We start from the raw sequence: 7,205 nt of genomic DNA, 5'->3' as shown, positions 1-7,205 counted from the left end.
GCATTGAGCAAGTTGGCATTGGGTGTTATAGGTCCTGTAAATTTGTTTTGTAATTTTCTCCTAATATTTGGAGCTTGCTGGACAAGAAATCTCTCTCTCAGGAGGACTTGACACTGAGAAATGAAGGATCACTCGTAGCATGCTTTTGCATAGCCTCCTTAAATTAAGAATTACTACTGTTTTTTTTTTTTCATTTGACCCCTGATCAGTGGTAGCCAACCTAGTATGATTCACCAGTTTCATTTTACTGGCTTCTAGTATTTCTAGAATTCAGGTTATAAAATATCTGAATTTTCATGTCATTATAATGATAATACCATATAGGTACATCTATAGGATATAAAATGTTACTTATCCAAAATGTGCATTTCATCATCACAATGTTTGGCTTCTGTGATAGCTTGAGATGGGATCTTTCAAATATGTAAAAGTTGGTCTCAAAATATCACTAATTTTTTTGAAGGTGTTTCATAACACTGTACATTGGCAAGTTTCTATATATTCCTCAGGGTCATCTGAGAAACTTTTTTTTTTAAGATTTGTTTAATGTGTGTAAGATGTTGCATACAGAAATGTTGCTTAGTTCTAACTGGTCTGAGTTCAACCAATACCCCTTACATTTAATGAGTACGTGTGTACTGGCTGGGCAATAGTGTTTCCTATGGACCTTGAGTAAGAAGAAGGAAGTCCTCATTTTATCTGACTTTTGACTATCAAGGCTATTCTTCTGAGTAGGAAGTAGCTGAAGAGGTGGAAAACAACCCACACAGGGGATCCATTTTGTGTAGGAATGTCATAATCCCTGGAGGACATAAATCAGGATTTTCCCAAAGGACAAGGACATCTGGTACATAAGATATGTCGACCAATTTCCTATCTTTTATAAAAGACATCTATCTGAAGTATAGTATTTTCAGTTTCTTTATCTTAAGTGTCTAGGGATCAAACATATATTAGTGTATAGGATACATCCAAGATGTTAGTCAGAAGGAACTAACTGAGAATTACCCATCTGCTCAAAAAATAACAACATGAGCTTAGAAAAGACACCTCTTTCTTGATAGAAGAACAAACAGCATCTCATTTTTGTCCATGGTAAAAGAGATCAGAAGTCCATGGCTTAGAGATCAGTTGCAAAATGTCTGAAAGAGACTAGACTCTGGGACATTGGTCAGACTTTACTATCAGGTTGTGTCTCTTTCTCATATCTAATTGGTGCCTCAGGCCCTATTCACGGAACAATGCACTCACTTATATCTACTCTCTTAGGCAGATATGGGGAAGCTATGTGGTTCTGGTGAGCTTCACTTGCATGGGCCACTGTCTTAGTTACTCTTCTCTCGCTGCTGGGACAAATACCCAACACTCAAAATGAAGGAAGGAAAGGTTTATTTAGCTCACAGTTACTGGAGGTTTCAGTCCATACTCAGCTGGGTCCAACGCAGAGCAGCACATAGCAGAGGGCAAACTTTCATGGCGGCGGCAAAGAGCAAGAGAGCAAGGGAGGGGTAGCAGCAGCTCAAGCAGCTAGCTTCTCTTCCCACCTTACATTGTAATGCAAATTACCTGCCCCAGGGCAGGGGAAGTACTCACACCTATGGGTACTTCCCAGTACTTACCCAGTATGGGTAATCCCAGCAGTACTAAAACCCATAATCCCAGCCTTGGATCACACGTAATCCCAGTGAATCATGAGTTAACACCAACTCTAGAAGTCCTCACCCCATGACTGCATGAGGCTTTGGGGGGACAACTAGACACAAACCATAACATTCCACCCCTGCACCCCCAAAGTCTCATGCACATCCCTTTGTGCAAAAGACATTTTAGTCCATCTCTAAGAGTTGCCAAAGTCCCAACAGTTTCAGTATTACTGAAAAGTCCAAGTCCCAAGTCTCCTCCAAGATCCAAAGCAAACTCTTAGATGTGAGCCCCTATACAAAAGAAAAGTTAAACACATCCAACATTCAAAGGCACAAGATAAACATTACCATTCCAAAAGGTACACACAGCAGGATACCAAGCATTGGGACCAACACAAGTCCAGAAGCCAGCAGGGCAGACATTAAGTCCTGCAGTTCCATGTGAACCATCTGAAACAATCTGCAATGAGTTGTGAGCTCCAAAGGCCTTACGTGGCTCCACCCCTATGGCACTTCTGCTGGTAGCTCTTATGGCTTTTCTCTTCGGTCTGTTTTGCTCCCTTTTTGCAGCTTTTCTTAAACCATCCACATTCCTGGCTTTTTCAAACTTCTGAGGTTTCCACTGAGTAGGTTTCTCACTCACAGCTTCACACACTGCCCTCTCAGGGGCACACTGCCTGGCTTCCCAGGCTTTCTTCTGAAATCTAGGTGGCAGCCTTCTTAACCTCAGAACTCCTGCATTCCGCTTGCGCCTACAACCACCAAAGCCACGTGGATGATGCCAAGGGTTGCTGCCAGCTGGAGCAGTAGCCAGACTTTTCTCTCTCTTGGCCGTAGGGGTCGAGTGCCTGTATGGCTGAGCACTCTGACCCTGAATCCCAGAAACAAATTCTCCATGCTGGCACCATTCTGGAACCTGGTGTGGTGGCTGCCGCCGTCATTCTGGAACCCGGTGTGGCTGCTGCCTCCATTCTGGAACATGGGTCTCTGCAGCTTTCTTCTCAAAGCAAAGTTCTTCACCCTTGTGATTCTGAGGCTGCAAAAGGGCAAGAACCTGCCACCTCCTGTGATGCCCTCAGGACATCTTTTCTACTCTCTTGTTCCTTCTCGGCAATGGAGATCCTCTCAGCTCTGTCTTCACAGTCCACAGCCTTCCTGGCGCTTCCTTTCTGGCCAAACTCACCACATTTTAAATTTTCCTTTTGGGCTCCTTGCTCTTGATTCTCAAAATAAATCTGGCTAAAAGCCCCCAGTAACAACCAGGCCACTGCCCCAATATTTGGCTGCCTTGAAATTTCTTTTGCTAGATTGATGAGTCCACCATGCTTAAACTCAGTCTCAGGAAAGTCTCTGGGCACGAGCAAAATGCAGACAACTTCTCTGCCAAGTCAAAACACAAATGATCCGGAGTCCAACAACCAATGCTGTCTTTTTTCCCAGCAGAAACCTCCCCAGCCTGGTCTTTCCAGGCTGGCTTCCAGACAGTCTTCTGGTCTGAGCTCTGACCAGAATCTCCTAAACAAAACAGCCGAAGCTGTTCCAGCTCTTCGCAAGTAGAGGACATCTCTGAAACTTTCCTATCTCTTCCCGTAAGCCATTCCCACAAGCTTGTAATCCACATGGTCAGGTTTATCCACAGCAATGACCCCACTCCTGTGGTACCAAATTCAGCAGTACTAAGACCCATAATCCCAGCCTTGGATCACACGTAATCCCAGTGGATCATGAGTTAACACCAACTCTAGAAGTCCTCACCCCATGACTGCATGAGGCTTTGGGGGGACAACTAGACACAAACCATAACAGCCACCAATGCAGAGGCACAGCAGATCTGATAGTACACTGTCCTACCTTCTGAAAACTTAGGCAGACACTGGGCAGTTATGGGGACCTCATCAGCCCAGCCCACATGCACCACTGACAAGGAGACACAACAGATCTGCTAGAGCACTATCCCAACATCTGAGAGCTCAGGTGGATGCCAGGCAGCTGTGGAGTCCGGGTGAGTTAAGGCTATGCCCACCACCTATGCAGAAGCTTTGCTGATTTTCATCCCAACTTCCCCACCAGTCTCAAGAACCTTGATGAGTCCTACCCTGTCCTCCACCCACTGTACTAGGAACTTTACTATCCTGTGCCCCTCATCACTCCCACCACTACTGAGTCCATGTGATCACTGGGAGCTTCAAAAATGCCCAAATGAAGGAGCACAAGGCAATCTGAGTCATCCAGCAAAACCAGAAAAAGTACAAAATACAAAGACATAGAAACTGGAAGTCACACACCTGAAATTTCTGAAATAATGACCACTGAAGTAAAGAAACAACTGTATCAGGCTATAAAAGCAATCAGATCAGAAATATGCTCTCAGATCAAAAACAAAATGAAACAATCATAAAAGAATTGCTCTTCATGGGATGGGGAGGGAGTTCGGTGGCCTGAACACCTGTCTGGAAAGCACAAGTGCCTAGATTCAATCTGCAGTACCATACACCATGCAAGCCTAGCACTTAGCTAGCTGCTGAAACTGGTCATGGTGGTGCACACCATTAATCCCAGCATTGAGGAAGCTGATACAGGTGAATCACTACAAGTCTGAGCTGCATAATGAGACCCTGTACCAAATAAATAAATAAATAAATAAATAAATAAATAAATAAATAAATGTTGTAAAAAGATTTTTAAATGATGGAAACTTTGAAGAAGCAATATAGAAAAGAAATAGGATGTATGAAACTGATTCAAACAGATAGCCAAGAAATTAAGAATTCCATGGAAAGTGGACAGAACTGCTTGAAGGATACTGATGATAGACTTCCAGACCTTGAAGACAGTGTGGTGCAGCTAATGAATGCAAAAGGAAAGATCTCTGAATACTAACAAGGAACCAGGAAATACAAATTCAGTAGCTACAAGATGATGTTAAGGAAAATAATATAAGACTAATAGGTTTCAATGAAACAAGAGTCAGCACAAATGACATTAAAAAAAGATTATTTGCAGAAGTAGTAGCAGAAAATTTCAGCATGAGAAAAAAATCTGACATACATTACATGAGGCATACTGAACTACAATTATCCATAATCAAAATGAATCTACATATAGACACATTATGTGGTCATAAGTGGGGGTCCTTTAGAGGTGGCTGTGTCTATGGTGCGTGATGATGGGACCAATGATGTTAGGTTAGAATTAAGGGTGTGAGTGCTACTAACCACCCTGAGGTTTAGACCTAAATGTAGCCTTGAGAAGACATAAGAAACAGAAAGTGACTAGTCATTTGTGGATCTCTCACTTGCTTTGCTACTTTCTGCTTATCATAAATTGCTTCTCCTTCACAATGTCTCTTGGCCATGCCATTTTCCCTTGGAACCAGCCCATTATGGACTGAAACCCCTGCAAACGGTGAGTTAAATAAGCCTTTCTTCTCTTAACTTTGGGTGTCAATTATTTTGTTTTGGCAACAAGAGAAATGTAACTAAGATGCCCTGTCCTCTCTCTTGCTTCTGTCTTCTCAACCTTTACATTCTCCTCTTCCTTCTTCCTGTACCTCTCTTCTGTTTGATGTAGTTGTTTTAACAAATATGAACTTAAATTCTGAAACTTGCTCCTCAGATGGCTTTTGCACAATTTCTAATTTATGTTTCTGCTTAAGGACACTAAAACTACATGACTACATGACTTCTAGTATATGATGATGAATCAATGTACAATTTCTAATGTTTTTATTATTTAAGGAAGGCACAAATTAGAATTAAAACAAAGAATATAAGTGACACAGAATTTCACTAAACAAAGTAATATGAATTGCACAGTGTTTGATGTAATATATAGTGTTGTCTTCCAACTAGTTATTCATATTTCCAGATATATGCATGCAAAATTGGAAGAAGAAAGAAGAAAGAAATGTAGAAGAAATTAAGAAAAGAATAAGTATAGACAATTGAGAAAGGATAGCCAAATATCTCAGTGGATTAATGCTCTTGCAAGAAGGCACAGGGACCAGGAGTTTGATCCCCGGGCCTGCCATGCCAGCCCTGCCCCCAGAGTACAATGAGATGGCCATTGAGACTGGGCATGGTGGCACGTGCTTGTAATCCTATTACTTGGGAGGCTATAAACAGGAGAATCACTATGAGTCTATCAAATAGTGAGACCCTGAACACCCTGTAGACCCTTTCCTAAAATACAGAAAAAAAATTGAGAAAAGGAGACAAAACAAATTAAAGCATTCACTGCTTCTTTTCATAGACCATCAGAAATGCACAGTACCATTGTCCAAACCATCCTGCTTACATACATAGATAAATCTCTTTTCCCCACTCCCTCTCATGTCTCCTCAACTCAGTAACTCTTTTGACATGAATAAGTTCATTCCCTTTCCCAAGTATCTATTGTACCTTTCATGTTCCATTTTGCTATTTCACATTTTTACACCAAGGAAAAAAATATGATGTCTGCACATGTAGGTCTTATTCCACTTAAGAGTATGTTCTCTACTTGCATTCATTTACTGACATAAGACTCAAATTTATCCTGTTCTATATCTGAATGATACTCCATTGAGTAAAAATACAACATGCTTTTTATCCATTCTTCAATTGATGGGCATCTGGATTTTGTTCAAGATTTAGCTGTGAGAAATTGCACTGCTATAAACTTGGGTGCACATAGATCTCTGTAGTATGAGGTTTTCAGTTCTGCAAAAATACCCAATTGGGGGACTGCTGGCTTCAATGGGTTCTCCAACCCTATCTTTTGAAGGAATCTCCACACTGATTTCCTTAGTGGTTTCACCAATATGCACTCCAACCAACAGTTCCAAAGGATTCCTTTTTCTCCATAGTCTCTCCAGCATTTGTTATTGGCTAACTTTATTAATCATTCTTTCTGTGGTAAGATAGAATCTCAGTGTTGTTTTTATTTGCATTTCTTGAATGCTGAACAGTTTTTCATACACTCATTTGCCATTTGTGTTTCTTCTTCTGACAAGTGTATATTCATCTCAGATGCCCATTTTTGGATTGGGTCTTTGAATTTCAGGGGCCTGGTTTTTTAAATTCTTTGTATGTTCTACATAGAAGGTCTTTGTCTAAGGGACAGTCAGCTATAAATTTTATCCAATTTGTGGGTTTTCTTTTTACTCTGTTAGTGACTTGCTTTGAATTACAGAAACTTTTCAAAAATATGATATCCAAGTTGTTAATTCTTTTAAGCATTTCCCATGAAGTTTGGCTTTCATTCATGAACTCTACCTACCCCAATGTCCTTAAGTTTTCTACTTAGTTTTTCTCCAGAAGATTTAATGATTCTATTTTAATATTTAAATCTTTGATCCAGGGCTGGCCAAATAGCTCAACGGATTAAAGCAACTGCAAGCAGGTACAGGGGCCAGGGGTTTAATCCCCAGGCCTGCCATGCCTGTCCTGCCCCTAGGATGTGCTGAGAGAGCAATTGAGTCTGGGCGAGGTAGTGAGTGCCTGTAACCCCAGCACTTGGGAGGCAGTAAACAAGCAGATCACTATGAGTCTGATCTAGTAGTGTGACCCTGAACACTCTGCA

Source organism: Octodon degus, unplaced genomic scaffold (assembly GCF_000260255.1).
Source record: "Octodon degus isolate 3935 unplaced genomic scaffold, OctDeg1.0 scaffold00056, whole genome shotgun sequence".
NCBI classification, from domain to species: domain Eukaryota; kingdom Metazoa; phylum Chordata; class Mammalia; order Rodentia; family Octodontidae; genus Octodon; species Octodon degus.
Note: the sequence above shows the minus strand (reverse complement) of the source record.